Source organism: Spea bombifrons, chromosome 3 (genome assembly GCF_027358695.1).
Source record: "Spea bombifrons isolate aSpeBom1 chromosome 3, aSpeBom1.2.pri, whole genome shotgun sequence".
Lineage (NCBI taxonomy): Eukaryota > Metazoa > Chordata > Amphibia > Anura > Pelobatidae > Spea > Spea bombifrons.
In genome coordinates, this window is record NC_071089.1 from 14,700,557 (window position 1) to 14,723,324 (window position 22,768).

Below are 22,768 nucleotides of genomic sequence, written 5' to 3' on the forward strand. Positions count from 1 at the left end.
TAAAATTACTCCTTTTATTTTAATAAAATATTACGTTTTCTATAGTACATATACCCTGAGAATATATACTGTTGATCAATGCTGATCAATGACATAATTCTGTCCTTTGACAACAGATAATGATCCTGGCACATCATGAGTTATATGCGCCAGAAGGACTATGTCTATGTACAGCCTGGTCTTCTATCTGCAGTACTGAGCTGATGAACTGACCTATAAAAGTATTAAACATTTGTATTTAAAATGCACATATATATATATATATATATATATATATATATATTGTAGGAATAACTTTTTTTATATTAAATAGTTCTGTGAAGATTCATAAGATTCAAAATCACTATGATAAAAAGCCTTTGTGCCTTTAATAAGCGTTCCATTCAATGACAGCCATGAGCCATATAGTGATGTTTTATAATATTCTGCATATGATGGAAATTATGTGCATGGATATATATATTGGTTCCCATCTCTCGTCTTCAAAATCACATATGTAGAAATGTTTATTCATTTTTTCCTCTCCACCTACTCTTCTCTCACTTTCTTGTTCCTGTCTTTTTTCTCTTTTCTTCACGTTCTTCCTCTTCTCTCATTTCTTTCATATTTTTCATCTCTCCCACTTTTTCCTCTCATCTTTTCAACTCTCCTTTTTGTCTTCTTCCTCTCCTCTCTTCTTCCTCATCTCTATTTTTCCTCTACTCTCGCTTATTCTTAGTTACTTTGTTACTATTTTTTCTCTTGTATTTATTCTCTTCCAAATATAGTGTTTATAGGCTTTCAAGACCTTAATGTTAATTTCTTCTGATACAATGTTTGAAACTCAAAACAAGGGACATTTGAAATATTCGAAGTTGGCGATTATGGCATTCAGCCAATCAAAACAATCAAAGAACAAATTCAAAGAAGCAGCCCCAAATATTTCAATGAATAACATTATTAGTCTTGCAAATTTAAGGCAAGGCAAACATAAACCTTTCCTCAAAAGCACGTTATAGAGTTGTATCATCATACACACGTAGGTTCATTCTATAACCTTTGATATCTCCTCTAGAGAGTTAAATATGTAATAACCATCATATTTTGTACATTAAAATTGTGTTTTAAGCATGATTGTATTGATTATTCCCTTATTCCCTGCATGCTTTTGGATTTTTTTTTGCAATTTTGCTGTGAAAATTTACTTCCAACTTGCATTTTAGTCTCTCTGAGTGCATGGCAAAATTAGGGCAATTAAACCTGTAGACATTACAGCAAATCAATAATATATTCTATTAGTTTAGACAATTTATTTAGCTAATATTAGCTCCACTGACAATCACCAAAACTACTGACTCATATTAGAAAACAAAAAAGGCTATTTAAGAGGAACTTATTGTCTAGAATATAGTATAATTGAGAATACTAATGGACGGTTCTGAATTGTTATTGTACCATTTTGAGAATAATGATGAGCCATTTGATATTCCTCGAGACTGGGTAAAAAAAAGTAAACCAAACAACATGTTTGAATAGATTTCATCAATTTTTTGTCTTTCTTCTTGCAAATAAGGCAGCCTCTATAGCTGTCTATTGGAAACAGATGCTAAAGGGATATACTGTCCTGTGTTGTTTTGTTTTTTTTACACCAAATCCTTTAATATATATAAAAAGAATTATAATTCTAGTTTGTTATATCATCAATTTCTCATACTTTAATGTTCCTGTAATATGTTTCTCTTTCCTGCAAACCCCCTCCTGTGCTTCACTTAAACTGAAAAGCTCTTTTTTTGCAGATAGGCTCATTTTCTGTCCAGAGAGACAGTGCTTAGAACCCCTGATGGGAGCAAAACACGCCGTCAGCAAAGTCGGTTTGGCTGTGTAAAGAATGAAAGCGTTTTTAGCCGTATAGTGTCAGGATCACTGATCAGGCTATTTCGCTATTGTAGAGAACATCCAGCCTGTGTTTGTTTGTTTTGCTCATTGTCTTGACTCCTGTGTTTTCTTTTATTACATTTTTGCTTCAGAATTAGGTGAATTGTTTCTATGTAGGTTACCAAATGTCCAGGTTTCCGCGGGTCAGACTTAACCGACCAATATCTTGCTTATGCGGGAAGTGGTGAGCTAACATCCCACTATATCTCATTTGGCCACCTCATGACGCTCTACGGCAGAGCGCCACAAGATGGGTCTTTCAGTACTCATGACACTCAACCCACTTCCACACCTGCTCCACCTCACCTCTATCCACACCCCCAGCACAGGTTCCTGTATTCTACACATGTACGTGAGTCTTTGAGTGGATGTCATATGTTCCCGTTCCATTCTGTTTTCATTGTGTGTGGCCTGTGACTATTATATAGGAACCAGGGCTAGGTAAGCAGTACTATAGATTTGGATCACCACCTAATCAATAAGCTGCTACATATAACATTTAACTCTGCATACAGTAACAACTAGAGTAGCTCAATAAGGGGTAATAAGCCCAACTGTTCAGCCATAATTTTAGACATAATAGGTGAAAGTATATATATATATATATATATACCGTATTTGCTCGATTATAAGACAAGGTTTTTTCAGAGCAAATGCTCTGAAAAATACCCCTCGTCTTATAATCGGGTTCGTCTTATAATCAGACCTCAAAGTCTGACTATGAGACGACTAAGATCCAGATCCCCCGCAGCTGCAGGGGATCTGGATCCTCCTGTCTCAACCCCCCCCCACTTTCTGATTCGCATAGACAACTTCCGCTGCAGCCGGAAGAAGGTGTGGCTAGCAGCGGGGGTTGTCTGCGTGCATTGGGCAGACCTTCCCCGGCTGTCAAAGATCCCCACACCGGTGCGGCACCGGCACGGGGAACTCTGATCTCTGACAGCCGGGGGAATGTCTGCGCGATGCACGCAGACAACCCCCGCTGCTAGCCACGCCTCCTTCCGGCTGCAGCGTGAGTCTACACGCTGCCCCAGCTACATGACAGGAGACCGGTAAGTGGGGCGGGGGGGAGTGTTAAATTGGGGGCATAAGGCATTTCATCAATAAGACCTTTGTGTATCATATTTTTTCATGATATTTAAAGAGTTAAATCAATGTCTAAAGGGTAATATCTACAGTTCTAACCAGCTTTATAATATTCTCAACATGCAACAATGATCTTGGATATTTAGCGAACTACTCCACTGTTCCCAATAAAGTGTTCGCACAGATTTAAGAGATTTTAGATAATATAAATACATATAGGCCTTACAGATGGAATTTGTAAGTGCAGAATCATCTAAAAAGAGCAAGCGAAATTGGTTTTGATATATTGCCATATTTAAAAAGAAATGTCACATTAGAAAAGGGAAACGTACTACTTCCTTCAATTGCATCCAATATCGAGCAGAACTACAGAGCCATCTTCTTTATACAAAGCAAAAGAGAGCTTGTGCGAAAATTGAAATATTGCAATTTATTCTTAAAGGCCAGATCTGCAAGATATCTCAGTCTTTCTTTTTCCATGGCTTTTACTGATTTGTATCCTTATTGCACTACCATGCAGACTACGATAAAATTGGATTTGCTTCTGATGGAAAGCTAAATAAAAATGTTAGTACTTCTTCCAGCATGGGAAACTCTCAAGTTAACCTTAAAAATATATTATAATGTAACAGACTTCTGCATTCGGAAGGGACCTCAACGAAAGAAATGAAAACGAAGGAGAAAGATCACAATGTTTGCATTTCATTGTTTTTTTTTCTCACACACTCTCTCTCTCTCTCAATGTCTTCCTAGCTTCTCTGACAAGCCTTTCCGTGTCTTTGCTCCTTGTTCAGTTCAACTTCTTGTTCTTCTCCACTTCTTTGCTTCTCCTGGCTCTCCACTGCATTATCCTAGCCTCTTCGTAGTGGTTCCTCAACAGGGTGAAGCCTCTCTCCTCCGATTGGAGGACTGGGGAGAGGTTGTCCCCATTATGTGTGCAGAGACTCCACCCAGTTGCGGAAGTACTACAAGAGGCCAGAATACTCCAGATGGATCCAATAATATTACACTTTGCCTTAACCTCCACCTAGTGTGACAGACAATGTCCTCACATGTGTTATTCTTTATTTTCACTCTCCTCCTATTCTAATAGCGCTTGTGAATGTGCTATTGCTCTATAAATAAAATATTGTATAAGAAAATTGTTTTGCTGCTACCCAAATATATTTTTGGGGTTTCCAATTTAAATAAATCTTTTTTTATGTGTGAAAGTTGCATACAATAAAATGGAGTACCTTTTAATTTGGAGGTGTTTTACTGAATGCATTTAAGTTGTTCTGGTTTCAGGGTATTGTGAGACACATAACTTGGAGGCATGAGGGTTCCTACCTGTAAAACTTAGCTTTGTGTCTGAAGCGACAGGTAAACCCTATACCCTTTGTTCCCTGGTGTTCTAGTGTACGGGAAGACTCCTTAACACTTCATCCATGGCCAAGCGGTAGAACTGACTAACGCTACATTGACTAACGCTACATGTACCTTTATCACTATGAGACCGTTCTTCTTGTTCTAGCAAAGTGGACCATCTAGACACAGTAGCTCTAAGTATCCTATTTAAAAGTTGAGGTGTGAAATGGGTAAAAAAGAAAGGAAGGACACAAGGCAGTCAGGTTTCCTCAGAACGTCCTTGATCTAATCACAATATTTTAGATAACAATTTCACATCTACATACCATAAGGCATTTGGTGAATACAAATATATCTATGCTGCCAATTCTTAGACTAACAGATCTTAAAATGATCTCTAATAAAAGTGGAACTAACATCCATTCAACCGTTCTTTATGAGTACTTTTTTCTTTTTCAAAGCTGGATGAGAAGACCTTAAAATCCACAGTCTGGAACAGTTCATAATTGGAATGTACTATTAATTCAAATCAGACCTGTAAAAGTATAATGTATGAAAGCACTATTTCTGAGCTTTGAACTCACTGTGCATTCCAAGTATGCAGGCCCAAAAGAGTTAAGGTAAAGCATTGAACCATTGATTCTTTAGTAAAAATGAACCGTTTTAAATCTTTTAAACTATAAAAGCTAAATCAAGTTATGTTTATATTCTTTGCTAAAAATACATTTTAAAAATAGACAGTTTGAAGTAGTTTTTTAAACGTATATATATATATCATCAAAACGAACTAATCTAATTAAGTGAATTTCTGGTACTTTAAAGCTAGGCTTTTCTTTTAGTATTGCCTGGATCTTTCTCCAGGCTTGCGTTTCTTGTAATCGACTTTGATGTTAAGGCTGGGGAATTCGATGTCCCTTTGTACTGAATTTTGTGAGACTTGAAAAAAAAATGGGTTCATTTAAAGGTGTTCCCTCCTAGGCCTAAAATTATATCTTTTATTGTGAAGGTGGGTTCCTTTCAAGCAGTAAAAGTATAATCCTGTATACGAAGACAGGCAAGGTTATGCATCTCTCAGAAGGACCTATATAATTAGATGTCTGCAGATGTTATTGTTTCCAGCAGTGAATGCAAGATGTTTCTACTCCGCAATATCCCTGTCCTCTCATCATGTACTACTGTTTGTCTTCCTCATATAAAACAAATCGAATCAAATACTACAGTGATGAGAGCATTGGATGGTTAACCCTTTCAGCTAGATACAGTGCTATTCAGTGCAGGGCTCTCTTTTGTGCTCCTCTACCCTTACGAAAAATTACTGCAGTTTTTCTGAAGTAATACTGCAGTTTTTTGGATATGAAAAAACTGCAATACTGCACTTTTACTGCATTTGTACTTCACTGTACTGCAGGATTACTGCACATTTACCGCACTTTTTTTTTTATATTGCAGTTGTACTTCAATGTACCGCAGCTTTATTGCATTTGTACTTCCGTACAAAAATAACTGCAGTAAAACTGCAGTACAGTGAAGTACAAATGCAGTATAACTGCAGTAAAAGTGCAGTATTGCAGTTTTTTCATGTCCAAAAAACTGCAGTATTACTTCAGAAAAACTGCAGTAATTTTTTCGTAAGGGCTGTAGTCGGAAGCATTTTGTTGGGAGGAAAATCCCTCTGTCCCTCTTTCCTCCCCTCATTTTCCTTTTTTTTTGTATGAGTTCATAATGTTTGGTGGGTATTAGATCATCACAGCGCTCTACAGCCCAATACATCACAACAATTTGTATAGAATCAGCAGGAAAGCGATTGTACATTAAACTATGACATTATTATCTTAAATGTTTTTCTCATTTCATAGAACTACCACAAAGTAACGTACAACATCTCAGTAATGACTCTAAACAGCTGACTACCTTTAGCCATTTGGAGTGAGCAGCCCTAAGATAACAAGCTGTTCTAGCCAAGTGAACCACACAAGTGATCCAGTTGTAGTTAATTGAAAGTGCAAGCTGCCTAAGCGGCGCGCTAATTGTCCATTGCTGGACATTAGTTATATAATAAGGGTCACTAAAAGGTCAGGATAGTTAAGGCATAAAAATTTGGCGGGCTAGGCTAGCTAAATCTAATTCTAGGTTACTGGGCAGGCAGTTTATTTAGCGCAGCTGATTGGTTTATCAGCTGTGCTGCAGCACGAGGTTTGATTGGGCATTCTGTGCGGCGGGAAAAATAAGCACAGCTGATTGGTGCAGTCAGCTGTGCTTACAGCGTGAGGCAACTGTAAAATAAATAAATAGCTGCGTGCAGGGAGATTAAATTCACCTCAAGAAAAATCTTCAAGGAGCTGTTGCTGAGCAAGCGCCCCCCCCCTTTTGTTTTAAATGTAAGGTATGTAATATGTTATATTGTCGTAAGGGTAAAGGTCGCCTCTGTGTTGAGGTGGACAGAGGCTTGGTGTTACACAATCTGGCTGAGAAAGGGGCGGATTTGTATTTGGTGTATTATATATAAGAAGTTATTTGGTTATTACGTTAAATGGTTTGTGTTGTTAATGCCTCTTATACCCTTTTAAATAAAGCTACGGCCAATTTTATCCAATTTACAATTCTTTGTCTGTGGTTATTTTATTGATTTGTTAGAGGTTAATATGTACATGCAATGGACAATCACTGCACAAACCTTACCTGCATTTTTTTTTTTTTACAATGTTGCTTCAAAGGGTTCAAATTGAGCAAATGTCTTCCTAATCCTATTGTCAGGCCATCCTAAGGTATTATTGATCAGATGGTCAGACACAAGGTTGACTTTTTGGTATATCCAATTAAAAAAGGACATCGTTTCACATAGATTGGTGTGAGTGAAATAATACTTGTTTTGTAATGTCAGTTCAACTCAACTTTTATTTTTAACACAATTAAGCTTGAAAGTGTTATTAGCAAGCTTTTAAATTATCACTAGCCAAGAAAAAAATGTTACTTGTCATAAACATAAAACATTTCTACTTTAGTTTTTGGTTTTTGAAGATCCCTTTCTGTTTCGGAATTTTGTTACCAGCTGTGTCTAGTAACGTCACTAGTAAAGATGATAAAAGAAGATGATGTGATAAAAGAATCATCCATTAACTGCCGGGTTTGATATACTTTGGTCTCAGTTCTGTTTACAGGATGCTAGCAGGAGGTGAGTAAATCTATACATTCTATCCTGCAATGCAAGAGACAATAAAATGGTAACCTAACATCTGGATGCCACTGATCTTTCAATCTTGATTTCACAAAACATCCTTATATTAGCTTTGAATGCACACTTTACGACACAAATTCAACACAATAAACTCAATGTACTAAAAATATTATAACTGAAGGCTCATCTTAAAGGGGTACAACTTGGTTGCCCTCTCCTACATCTTCTACAATTGTAGATGAAGGAAAGTCCAAGATAATTAGATCTGGAACTAATAGGATAGGCATCCTCTTGGGATCAGATGAAAATCTCGTAATTTGGAAAAACCAGTCCATCTAGGTGTTGCTAGTGAATGGGGTTAGTGAATAACCATGGCTTGACTGACTAGCCAGCATGTAGTAAAGCATTAAGTGGGTGGATGAGTGTAACACTAAAACAGTTCAAGTTCTCATTCGATTTTTTTTTATTGCAAGCGTTGATAAAACTTTAAAAATATGATGCAGTTAGAAATGATTGTTAGGAACGTGCGCTTGTAAACCCCTCGAATACTAAGTGGTTTAAATTATACATGATTCCCCTGCATTCTTAGAAAGGTAAGGCTCACACAATGAATAGTTATACCCACATGGAAGACTATTTGTCCTGGGAGACCTAATACAGAGTAAGAGAAATTAAAAGCACTGCTTATTGCATTCCAAGGATCTCATAAATCAGAAAAGAAATCGTAATGGGCAAAAGTGGTTTGTCCAAGACTTTCTATGAAGAAAATGACCTGTAATAATGATGTCTTAAATGCAAAGATATAGTCAATTATATGATAGATAAATAAGACCTTTCATTTTTAAAGTAACTATCTATCTATCTATCTATCTACCTATCTATCTATCTACATATCTACCTATCTATCTATCTATCTATCTATCTATCTATCTATCTATCTATCTATCTATCTATCTATCTATATGAGATGCCTGTCTATCTAGATACCTTGCACTTGGATTGGACTTGGTTTGCCTTACTCCATGGGAGGCACAGTCATAACACTAGCAGACAGGGAAAGTCCTCTGCTGTTAAACACCCATTTGGGCTGCATATATCTCTTTTACAGGAGTCATTAACTTGCAATGATGCTAACTGTGCTCAGCCTACAGTGCCAATGAATATACAATGCACTTTTTGGCAAAATATGTTGAGTTAGCGAGGTGGGCTTAGTTGTCAGTTTCAGAATACATAGGATATAACCTATTGCATACGAGTGGTTTTATGAACTGTCCTTTTTATCATTTTTACAGATAAACAAATTCTAAACGTTGCCATAATTAACAATTTATAACAAGAGATAAAACAGATGGAGCTACAAATTACATCACAATTCTAGCTGCGTTCACAAGAGCTCCCTTACTAATTGCAGGTGTAACTGTCACAAACCCGTGTATTCCGTTGAATATCAATTTGTTATTTATAACTCAACATCATATTCTACATAAATTTGCATATAAACCATGTTGAAGCCATTGTATTCTTTGGAAAGGTAAAAAGATTTCATAGAAAGTAATTCCATAGAGTAATCACCCAAAAAGGGCATACGTGTCGAGAAGTAAGTTAAGGTGGTTCATCTATGGTTCAACTACTATCTTCTGTGGTCATCCACCTCTAAGACAGCAGGTACGCAGCAGGCAAGTTAAAGTTACATATATATATATATATATATATATATATATATATATATATATATACCGTATTTATCGGCGTATAACACACACTTTTTTAAACTAAAATATGAAGTTGAAACTCTACCTGCGTGTTATACGCCGATAAATCCTAGAGCTGCACAATCTTCCCCTGCACAGCTCTCTCGCGCGCCCTCTCTGATGCCGGGAGCCGGGTGATGACGTCACTCCGGCATCAGCACAAAAAGTAAAATGCTGGAAGATAAAGAGGACCCATACCAGATCTCCCAAACGGTAGGGAGTAATATATAAATTTAATGTGTGTGTGTCTGAGTGTGTGTGTGTCTGAGTGTGTTTGTGTGTGTCTGAGTGTGTGTCTCTGAGTGTGTTTGTGTGTGTGTGTCTAAGTGTGTGTCTGGCTGCATGTGTGTCTGAGTGTGTGTGTCTTAGTGTGTGTGTGTGGCTTAGTGTGTGTGTGTGTCTGAGTGTGTGTGTGTCTTAGTGTGTGTGTGTGTGTCTTAGTGTGTGTGTGTCTCAGTGTGTGTGTGTCTAAATGTGTGTCTTACTGTGTGTGTGTCTGAGTGTGTGTGTGTCTTAGTGTGTGTCTTAGTGTGTGTGTGTCTCAGTGTGTGTGTGTCTGAGTGTGTCTTACTGTGTGTGTGTCTGAGTGTGTGTGGTTTCCCAGATAGCAGTGATTCTGATGAAGTTTTTTTTGTGCTTTTTCTTTATTCTTTATTTCTTTTATTACATTATAATAAATGTTATAATGTTATAAACATTATTCCAACATTAAGTTCATAGCTTCCAAGTTTAAACTTATTTTTTCTTACTCAAATTTCCTTGTTAAAATGGGGGTGTGTGTTATACACCAGTGCGTGTTATACGCCGATAAATACGGTATATATATCCACATATCCACATACCTTTCTACTATTTTATATGAGCTCGGGAGCCAACTGAGCATGGCTATATGTTTTGGCCAGATCTCATCCAAGTTCTAACATCATCAAAACATCTCCATGCATGCTCTACCCAGTGCCAACTGGATGGTGCAAAAAAAAGGAAAACCTGTAAAATTCCAGTACTAGCTCCTAACCAACATGTCAGGAGATGAAGTTACCAGATAGCCTTCCTTGAGAGTGGAGCTTCAAGACGAAAGCAGTCAATACCATCGTTATAGTGCCTTTTTAATAGCCAGTAAGTATTCATATGTGCTTTATTTGCACAGATAGTAATTATAAAGAATAAGTGACTGGATCTAATGTAATAAATGATACTAGACACCGCTAATATCTTCCCTAATAACATCCCTTGCAACCACCTAACTTAATCTACGCCAAAGGCTGTCCCAAAAATATAATCACTAGCATGGCATGTTTGCCTGCAGTTGATTACTAAACATCTTGGCGTGATTTAGCTATGTTTTCTACCTGCTAAGTGTTTCTTCATCTGGGAAATATATTATTCTAACGTCCTTAGAGGTCCACAACGTTGGTATAGTATGCAATGCAGCGCACAAAAGTGAAATAGATTGGAATGTTGAGTCATATTAACAACTGCAAGAATACAAATGAAACAGCTGGAGTCTCAGACCCGATATTTTCTACTTCAAAGTGCAATTTATAAAAAGGCACTGATTTATGTCATGAAAATATCTTTCTGCTCCTTTGCAAGGTAGATTCAAATATACAAGTATATTAAGAGGATTTCCAATATTGAAGTGCATTCGTGTCTCCTTGGGCTTAATACCCTGAGAGAGAATACAGAAGGTAAAGAACATTTACTTGATACTGTACAGGTTTTATTATGAGAAGTACAAGTTCTAAAGAAACAATGAATTCTAAGATCAGAAATCAAATTCAGTGTGTTTTTACATGTCCGACTTCATCATGCTACATTTCCTTATACATGCCAACAAAAAAGTTTAAAGGTTGTTCTTATTGGCTGTTATTATGTCAAAGAATGTCTTCTGTAAAAAAGATAGACATTACAATCTAACTAAAAAAAAATTAAGTTGCAGATACCTACATAGACTAAATTGTATACTGATATATATATAAAGAAAATGCCTTTATGAATAATTCCGATTACCTTTAGAATTAAATTTAAGATCCTGGTACTGACATATAAGGCCATCCACAATACTGCTCCTCCGTACATTTCTGACCTCATTAGCAAATACTCTCCTACTCGATCCCTACGTTCCTCCCATGAGCTAAGGCTCTCCTCCTCACTCATCACCTCTTCCTTTTCCCGTCTACAAGATTTCACTCGAGCTGCCCCATATCTCTGGAATCTGCTCCCAAGGAACCTTCAGAATTCACCCTCCCTCCCGACATTCAAGAAACATCTAAAAACCCACTTCTTCAGAGAAGCATACCATCTTAGCTGCTAGAACATCCTTGTCATTGATACCCCCACAATACCTCTCACCCTTTCTCTATGCCTTATGTTTATCACCCCATTTTCCCTCTAGATTGTAAGCTTGCGAGCAGGGCTCTCTCCACCAAATGTATCGGTTCGTCTTAGTCTGTCAATTCTTGTCTTGTCATATCCCTTGAATTTATGTATTGTATTAAGCGCTGCGTAAAATGTTGGCGCTATATAAATAAAAGATAATAATAATAATAATAAATTGTGTAAACATACAATAATTGGGATCATGTAGAGTACACCTGGGCATATCCAGCTGGGCATTTGCCTGGTGTGCCAGATAGCCAGTCCAAGCCTGAGGGGGACCAAAATATACAAACTACTCCATCTAAAATAATACAAATAATAAGATGAAGAAGATGGAGATGAAGAAGATGGAGAAGACTATATAAGAAAAATAGCAAGGGGAAACAGAAAATGTACTTGCAAATTATATGTAAACATACAATAATTGTGCAAGTAATATTTTAATCTAAAATTAAAGAAACATTGGCGGTGGATACCGCAGAGTATTATTGCCTAGAGTGTTATTTGGTTTAGGACTGGCCCTAGACATCAGTATTGGGTTTCAGCATGGTCATGGCAGATTGGGTACCTGGCTTCTTTTTGTGAAGGCTGCTGAATTACATTGAGTTGAATCTATCATATATTATACATTGAGTTGAATTTATTACATATTATACATTATATATTGCGTTTGCCCGTAGAGTGTGGACACAGCTACCGTCTTCTCATACCTTATTGCGAACAAACAGTGACTGGTCACAGAGTAAATGCAATGCTTACTGATAGCTAAGATAATCAGGAGACTTCATTCTAATAGACTAGGGCTCTTCTCTTTCTGTACTAGTATAGGTTATGTATGTTCATCTTATCGTCAAGTTTAATGTTATTGTTCATTTCTGCCTTCTCCTTTATTGTAGCAGTGTTACAGCAGTTGGGGCTCTATGAAATAAAATGTAAACATAGTGTAAACAAATGCGTCCTAACTCGGAGTATAGCCATAGTTCAATCATTCGATTAATGGTTACTTCTCAGGAAGAACCAACAGGAAGGAGTATTACAGATATAGGCAGATGTATTGCGTTCCGGAAATAATAATGATGCTAATAATAATAAAAAAATGCACAAAATCCTGCTTGCGTGAACCTGTTTATATTCTTTATAACAAACAGTCTGCACGCTGATTAGTTAATTGGTTATTTACATGTGAATTAACAAAAGCCGAGAACTCTGGCAATTTAATTGGCCCCAAAGATTGAGTTGGACAGTCTTGACTATAAGTGATGGCGCACAATTAAGGGGTTTAATCGCCTGGGACAAAAACGAAATGTCCTCCGCTTTACACAGACAGGCACAGGCATATATATATTGTATACAGTATAGTATAAAGTATAGTATAGTATATAGTAGATATGTGAATGTGATGTATTAATATGTTATTTAAGGGTGTTTATAAATATAGTAAGTTGGCTGGGCTGGCTTTATACATTGCCTGCATTTGTCCATTTACACCGTGGAGGACTGTGCATAGAGCCTTTAAACTACATGATGCCGAATGCCGCCCTGAGTCTTCTCTTTTGTTTACATCTGTTTTAAGGCACAAAGCAAAAAATGCTTCCGAAAGCTGGAAACCATGCTGCAGATTTTTTTTTTTTGTATCAAACCAGCATACAGATTATCATACAGTAATGTGGCTACTTGTGAATCCTTGGAGCCCAAATTAAAACTTCACCAGCTGCTCCTGACATGCTACTTGCAGTATTCCCAGGGACACACAAGTACATGGAAGTGCGAGACTACAAAGGACTACAAATCAGTACCACAATATAAATATGTACAGCTGGCCACATAGGGAATTACTACTTTACACCAACCACCTTTATCTGTCCTTTATATTCTATTGGTTAGTATATATACACACACACAGTCTATTATATTATATATACTGTATATTTTATTTCTGGCTCATGAGAAATACATCTTAGTGAAATAAAACCCATCTTGAGTACTTTATGATGGTACTCAATGATGGTATGTTAGGTTGTCCCTACTATGATGGTTAGAATGTCCAATGCCCATTGGCACCAATGACCGTGCATAAGAAGGAATAGTGTGGTTACTGTTGATTTCAGACACTACTATCCATGCATAGCCTTCATATGAAGAGCATTATTTTCAATGTAGGGTTAAAGAATGCTGAACGAGTAAACAGAAGTAATGCTTTACTGTACTATGCCTTTGTTCTTATAGGGCACAGCAAATCAGACAAACCACACTGCTAGAGTCTAAAGGACTTTCCCCGGTTAAACCACACATCTTCCTTAGATGTTGCAGTGTCACTGCCTATTTACTCATTGTTTGCTAGGCGGCAGAAATACATTACACTTTGCTTTCTTCTGTGAATTCAGGGCCAGTCATGAGATTTCTAGTCCCTTAGACAGATTAAGCCTCGGACATGCCACTCCACATGGACTTCCTGACAAACAGAGGAGAACCTGGTTGAGATGCCCCCTCCAGCTAATGGCCCAAGGCCACTGCTTCCCAACTCATTCACCAAGACATACAGCGAGTGCTGGATTTAGCAATTACCACAATCTATTCCAATAGAGTGATTCCAGTAGGGGAATGTTTGTCTGTCTTGAAGACTGGATTGGGAACCACTGCCGTAGGCAACCCTTTAGATCACCTGCTACACCTATCAGCATTTAAATGCTTTTGTTTTAAAGTGTGTGGTTGGAGACATGGCTAGGAGGCATAAGATTTTACATGTAACTTTTTTTGACCTATTGATAAGATCTTCATCTCACTGATTAAGGAAACTGCAAAAGGAATAAAGCAATTTATTTACAGAATTTAATACATGATTTATTTTTTTTGCTGTTATGACTTTTATACCTACCAAAGTAAAATGGTAAATTATATTATAGTTCATCCTTTGTTTAAACAAAAAAGATCTAATTGGATTACAATAATGTGAATTGGTCCTTGCAATATGAGTGCTTTGAAAAATCATATTTAGTACGTACACTACAAACAGAAATAATGCTTGTTGTTCTGAGAGTATTTGAAATCATAATTGAGGCCATTAAATAAAAAGCTAAAAGCTCTGAACTCATTAAATTACCATTTCTTATTTTGTCTGCAGCAGGGCTCTCTGTGTATTCCACAATATCATTTCAATCTGCTTTTAAACATAGCAGTGGTGACTTAAAACTGCTGCCTGTATGACATGAATTAGTGATTGCTCAATTAATTAATTGTATTAATTAGAATATAATTTATTAACCTGTATCATTGTACTTTTTCAACAGTGAAAGTATCAACAGTGAGGCGATATAGTGAATATGTAGTAAATATTTAGTACCCCCCTTTCTTATTCTTTTTCACAGCTGCAACCCTAGAACAACATTCTCTGGATGTTGATAGCCAAACACATATCCACTTTGGGGAGTTCGTGTTAGAAACAGAAAAGGAATAAAAAACAACAACAATGTAGCTAATAACAACAAATGTGTGTCTTTGTTTATTGTGTGATTTTCAAAGCTCTTCTCAGTGTCTTTTGATCTGAGTAAAGTGATAAAGAAAAGGAACCAGACTGCACAGTATTTTTCACTAGTGTGATAATATAAAAAAGAATTGCACTTACAAGATGGTGAGCTACACTATTGTTGTTTTTTATTCCTTTTCTGTTTCTAACACGAGCGCCCCTAAGTGGATATGTCATTGTATTTTTTTACATATATTTTTTTACATAATAATATGCCACATTTTATCGAACAATTCTGTGAATTTGCATATCTATATCAATGGGAAGCGGATTTGAAATTGATCGGACACAGTGGTGAGCTTAGGGTTAGGGACAGTATTTCTTTGGTGCCCCCTCCTGTAACTAAAACACACGCACATAGGACACAGACACATAGAATTTGATGGCAGATAAGAACCCGTCCTCTCTTTTCCTCACACTACTAACCCTAGGCCCACTGCTCACACTCATACACTATTCGCTGACACTGATGCTTATACCATACATTAACACCCACACAGTCATGCTAACGCCATACACACATTGTAACACCATATACTGACTCACACACTCATTTAAACTCTACATCTACTTTTGTATGTGGCCTATTGTGTGCTTTGTCTACATGGAGGCATTAGTGTGAATTGGTTTCTATAAGACCATTCTTGAAACTTAGCACCAGAAATGCCTTTTAGACTCAGACTATAAGCAGCTACAACTTACAGTTTGTCACCAAGCCACAATTTAAAGAAAATACAATAAGCAAACCTATTATGGCGTATTGTCTCTCTGGTAGTCCCAACATTTGAAGTTGTCTAGCAGTCTGTTATAAGAACTCGACATTAGGCGGTAGGCAACTGCTTATGCCTGCCACTTATTCACAAAAAAGTGGTTAAAATGGTTGGCAGTGTGAAACATGACTTTGTGCAATGTCAGCAAACTCATTAAACTAAGAAAATTAAAAATGCACGGCGGCATGCTAGATGTAACATCCATAGCATATTGAAACTATGTGGCAATTTTATTGCAAGGTTAACATACTTTAATAAAAAGGATCTATTAAAATGTCTTAAAATGTCCTCGCCTAAACCTGCTAAAAGAATTTATTGCATATACATTTTGATTACAGTATGTATTCCCAGAGACTATCAATGCAGGCATTTTGCTCAGTAATCAAACTCAATAATTTACCTCTCATCAGGGACCAAACCTAAGGGAACTGCTGCTACTACAGTTACCTACCAAGTAACTCCTGCACTGCTATCAAGTCCTCAAGGACCCATGTCAGTGCTATCATCTGGACACCGAGAGGCAGCGAGGGTAAGAAAGTTCTGGGGCAAACTCAATCATTTGACATGAATCTTCATATGCCATTGCAGTGCCCATCACCCATTAACACTGGATCTTCAGTTCTTTTTCACATAACTATTTTATCATTTTAAACCAAATGTAAAGGTAAGCATGGGCCACTTGGGGTTGAGGTTTATACTATTCAATCAATTTGTGATGTTGAAAACACTATAAGTATCTAACTAAATCCTTTTACATGGTTGAGCAGACTCCTCAATATCTCAACACTCAGCAGAAGGATGGTTGATGCAGGAAGTATGGTTTGGGGTACTCCCCGCAGTCAAGCCTAGGGAAACGCATGTCATTAATATGTTGCTGGCTCATATCAGCTAATTAGCTGTCACGACCATGTAATTGTTGGTTTAGTCTCATTTGTCTGTTTACTGTATTGGATTGTATTCTGCAGAGTGGTTTTGTATCATCAAAACTCATCAGTAAGCCTAATGATCATGTTGTAGTATATTTAAATTAAACTGAGGGGTAGGCAACATGTCTTAAAATGGACATCAATAAATTTGTAGAAGACCATGGTTCAATGTGGGACATTTAGTCAAATGCTTGCCACAAAGCCTATCTTCCCTGGTAAAACTTGCAAAATGACAATAGTTTGTTTATCAATGAAAAGGGAGCTGTTGCCTTGACAGTTTTTATCGAGACTTTATTTATTTGTCAAAACTACCTATAGCTTGTCTTGGACATCTATAACAACAAGCATCAGCATTACGGCATCTGGGAGACTTTAACAAAGAGGAATAATGACACATATACCACTACGCCTAGTAACCATTTACGGGGATTTTTATAATATTTATATATTGATTATTTAGATCTGTAAATACCATTCCCTAGTTTTATTTTATGTGTAGAACAACACAACATATGATAGATCTGCATCAAAGATAGATGGGATGACATTTGTTAGCTGATAATATACTTTCTCTGTGACATAGAATAAAATGTTTGACGACTCACACATATGGCAGAAAAATGACCTTCTGTTACTAGAAGAAAATGACTAAAATGACTGGTTACATTTCACACCCAAAGAAGTTACACGACCTTAAGTTAGGCTGCACAGCTGTGTTCTCTTGCTGTTCAATGTATGCATCAGTAGAACATCAGTAAAATTGTTATCTACCTTCAGGGTGCCTGAGGTTCTGCCACTCAGAATCAGAATGTTCTACATACCTCTGTCTATTTTTAAACACGGAGAAATGTTATTTTAAAGAGAAACTGTCACCTACGAGAACTTTACTTTAATCAACAGACCATAAACCAGTCAATGTTAGTTCAAGTTATTTTAATAGCAGGCGATAGCAAAATCTTTCTCTTGTTTAGGACAAATATTCACCGGCACAGATCTGATTTCTCGTCATTTCTTTAATTCACAATAGGGGCTGAAATAAGGAGACAAGAAGAGGTTCAAAGTGTCTTTCTTCTGCCAGTTTAATAATGAAGTCTGGAGCAGTTATGTTGAAAAAAATCCTTCATTTTTTTAAAAACCTATTAGCAGTTTGTTAAATTGTTCGTCATAGCTGTGCTTTAAAGAAGAACATGGCTATATTATCAGCTCATAAATAAAAACTATACAGCTTTTTATTTATTTATGAAGCACATTTCCATATGCCATCTGTGTTAAAATTCATAGGCACTTAACATATTGCAACATGCCTGGAGTATTTTTTTCTAAAAATAAGGTTTTTTTTCTCAATGGGCACAATTAATGCCTTCTCTAAACCATAAATGTTGGTAAAGCCATGTCTAAACTCAAACATGCGGGCACAGATCCGCGTACACGGGAACTCTTCAGGTTTGACACAGAGTCTTTGGGAGAAGTGTTGCTTCTCCAGGTCTCCGGGTCACTTTCCTCTTGGCAGGGGAGTGACATTTGGCTACGATCACGCGCCTCCCAGTTCCCTCGCCCATACCCAGCTATTTTTTGGCACTCTGGGGCTAACCTCACTCCACAGCTCGCTAGCCCTACCCCTCTTGTGGCTAGCCCTGTCCCCCCTAAAACCACTTCCCCTCAGAATTGGGAGAGCTCTGGGTAGCCTGCCCTGGGAAGTCCCAGATATGCAGATTTGGCTGATGTTGGTGGGCAGTCCTGCTGATGTCATGGGACACACAGCTGTTTAACTGGAAAACAGGTGGGGAGTGGGGCCTGATGACCTGGAGACACGCTGCTTCTGCCGGAGTGTCTGGCGGAAACCCAGAGAGTTCCCGGGTATGCCAATTGAGCAATTAGACTGCCGGCTCGCCACTACTCCATGTGTTGATTGCGAAGATCAGAAATCACCCTTGTAACTTACTGGCATGGCCTCTATAGCTCTATAGCGGGGGATCTGCAGCAGCAGGGCTAAATGGAAGAAAAAAAAATCCGGCCTATATTCGGGCAAATGCGGTATATTTATGTATGTTATTACGACTCTGCAACCCGTGCAGCTGCACAGCGATCTACGAGTAGGGCGTTGTGGCTACTGTGACCGAAAGATTCCCTCCAGCGTAGAGTCAGAAGCGGGAGATCAGTGCTTTTACTAGCAGTGTGTGTATGTTGTTTATGTGTGTTATATATGATCGCCAATGTATGTGAATGTACAATAGTTGGAGTGCATGCATACACTACGGTTCAAAAGTTTGGGGTCACTTAGCTGTTTTCCTGGAAAATGAGGAAATGCCTAGCTGTGTTGAAACATCATTGCAAAACGGGTTTTCTAATGATCAATCAGCCTTTTAAATTTAAACTTGGATTAGTGAGCAAAACGTGCCACTGAAACACAGGAGTGACAGGAGTGATAATTGGCTTCTCTATGCCCATGAAGATATTCCATTAAAACGGTTCCAGCTACAATAGTCATTTCTCATCCATTCGATGATACTTAAATAGAAAAAAATAGCTTTTTTCACAGATCGCTGTAATGATGGCTGTGTTTTCAAAGCAGTGGTTTCAACTATAAAATTCTACTAAAAATAATGAACTATTAAGGAGGCTTGTGTTTTATGGAATCGGCGTAAACATTACTATGCGATCCAGACAATCTGCCCTTTAATTCTATTATCTGTACATTTTGCTACAAAATGTGCATGTTCGAGTTCACATATATTTGTGTGTATGGGGGGTATGTAGAAATACAAATGTTCCATTCATTTAGCACCAGCAGGTTCTGTAGCGCTGTATATATAAATAAACCAGTTTAAATGTCGCAGTGAAATGAAAAGCCGTTATAAATCTGTACCCGCCCTATTAATAGTATGCTTTAATGTAGGCCAGCGTCATGCTAATTCCTCCATTCACAGTCTGCAGATCTATAATATATCGCGGTGTTAGAGCGACTCCTGCTCGGCAGAGAAATACACCGCATCTGTTTTATAATTCAGCCTTTCTCAGTTGCTCAGCTATTCAGATTGCATATTTTCATGCTTCAACAGATTCTTTTCTCCCAGACAGATTTCTGATACCTTGAATGTTAAACGTATAAAGCCAGACACTGCTTGGAAATTATGGGTTTCTGTAATGTTTAAATATATATTTTTATGCACAGAAGCAAAATTATGTGGAAGTGTACGATTTACTATAAACAAAAGCTGTGTGTGTTAAAGGCTTTACTAATAAATATTTACATGAAATCTATGATTCTGTTCTCTCGTTCGTTTTTAATGGCATTCACTTTAGCAAACACTTTTTTATTTGACTTTAGCTAAAAAGTTAAAAAGTTTTTAGAAAAAAAACCTCCCAGGGACAGACCTGACACCAGTATGAATCTGAGTGAATGTTTAGTGGTCAAATGTTTTCATACAAATAAGTGTTAGACTTGTGCAAATGGACCAAAAATGATTTGGATACATTTTTCGTTTGTTAGTATATTCGTTTTCAGACAATGAATTTAGTTTTCTGCCCTGCCGTGGAACTTTTACACCAGGCCAGTATAACGCTGCGGAGAGCTGGGACAAGCGGATCAACAGAGAAGACAGAAGAAAGAAACAACAGAACAAGAAGCAAAAGGAAGAAGTAGAAGCGGTGACAGGGTGATGGTAGGGAGACATTGACAGCATGAGAGAGCATAGTGCATCCAGGTGTTCTCCAGATAAGCGACGCACCCGGTCATCCACGTGATGTAAAAGAAAACGTGATTCATCAGACCAGGCCACCTTCTTCCATTTCTTCGTGGTCCAGTGCTTATGCTCATGTGCCCATTGTAGGTGCTTTTGGCAGTGGACGGGTCAGCATGGGCACCCATACCTAACAAACTGCGATGCACTGTGTGTTCTGACACCTTTCTATAAGATAGATGGGGGCCGGATGGGAGCGCAGAACACGTGGGAAACAAAAATAAATAGAAACACTATTGCAAAAAATATAAAGCAGTGTGAGTAATGGTGGAACATTGCACTCACAAAGCCTCCATGGTAAATGAGCCCATCAAAATCATGTAGAAAACTTCTTTTGATAATTACTATAATAACAAAGAGTAAAAGCACACTGTGCAGTATCCAAAAGTTGTATAAAATATATATGGTTAAAACCACTTACAGGAAATAAAGGCACTCCAACTAGTGGTGTGCAAAACAGCAATAAATATGGCTCCAAATGGCTGAAAACATCTTCTAATAGGACCCGGTCCTAGTGGAACCGCCACTTGTCCAAAAAGTGAAGATTGTTCCTGTGAGTGTGGTATATATGAGCTTCCTCGATGCGTTTCACCAGCTATGCGCTAGCTTCCTCAGGAGTAATAAATAAAAATGGCTATATCTGGTCCACATCTGTCTTTTGCTGTATTTGAGGAAGTACTTTTGGGGATTGGTACAGAACTAGTAGAGGGGTTATTTTTCCATATTGGTGTACACATTCATGTGGAGTGTGTATTTGTTTCTTATTTTATTACCTTTCTATAAGAACCAGTTTTAACTGGTTGAGCTACAGTAGTTAGTCTGCTGAATTTGACTACACAGGTCAGCCTTCGCCCCCCCACTTACATCAATGAGCCTTGGCGGCCCACAACCGCTGGTTCACAAATTTTCCTTCCTTGGGTTACAAGAGCAGCCGTTTTGGAGATGCTCTGACCCAGTCGCCTAGTCATCACTATTTGGCCCTTTTCATATTCGCTCAAATCCTTACACTCGCCCCTTTTTCCTGCTTCTAATACATCGGCTTCGAGGATGAAATGTTCACTTGCTGCCTAATATATCCCACCGACTGACAGGTGCCATGATAACAAGATTATCAGCGTTATTCACTTCAGCTGTCAGTATGTTATGGCTGATCGGTGTGTATATATATATATATATATATATATATAGATATAGATATAGATATGTGTGTGTGTATGTGTAACATGTATCTGTATGCATGTGTGTGTGTATATACATATGTGTACTTGTGTATATACCTGTGTGTATATTTATGTGTGTATATATATATATATATATGTGTGTGTTTGTGCGTATATGTACGCACGTGTATGTATATGCGTCTGTGGGTGTGTGTGTATGCATATATGTGTATATACACTATTGTTCAGAAGTTTGGGGTCACTTAGCTGTTTGTTATGGAAAACAAATACATTTCTACGTCTGGGTTTTCTAACCATCAATTATCCATTTAAACTTGGATTTACAAACACAACGCGCCATTGAAACAGAAGTGATGAGAATTATAAAGGGCCTCTGTGCGCCTATGAAGATAATCCATTAAAATCAGCTGTTTCTAGCTGCGATAGTGATTTACAACAATAACAACAAGCTCACTATATCTTCTGATCCATTTGGTGTTATATTAATGGACACAATTTGTTTTTCTTTTAAAAAACAAGGAACTTTCTACATGACCCCAAACGAAACTGTATGCGTGTGTGTATATGTCTGCATGTGTGGGTTGGGGCAGCATAGAAAGAGGAGTAAATATGTAAAAGGCAGACAAGATATAAGAAAAATAGCTGATAGAAGACAAAATAGGAAGAGTTAGGCAAAGGACATTGTCAAAGAGGAAGGAAAGAATAGAACAGAAGATAAAAAGACAGACTTCAGAAAAAAGGGGAAAAAGAGCTTGCTAAAGGCAGGTAATCTAGAGAAGTGGCCCTTCCTGTGTAAATGCCCCAGGGCTCCTTTATCAAGCCTTGGATGCCACCTTGCCACAAGTCAGTTTGTGAAATTGCTACCCTGCTAGATATGCCCTAATTCACTGCGAAGTGGAAGCATCTAGGAGTAACAACAGCTGAGCAACAAAGTGGTAGACCACTCACACCCACAGAGGGGGACCACAGCATAGTC

At 37.7% G+C, this 22,768-nt stretch overlaps 1 protein-coding gene across 2 annotated transcripts in view; it reads right to left on the reverse strand.

Annotated features, from left to right (window-relative positions):
* NRXN1 (neurexin 1) overlaps positions 1–22,768 on the reverse strand; it is a 632,749-nt gene that overhangs the window by 393,173 nt on the left and 216,808 nt on the right. The window lies entirely within an intron of this gene.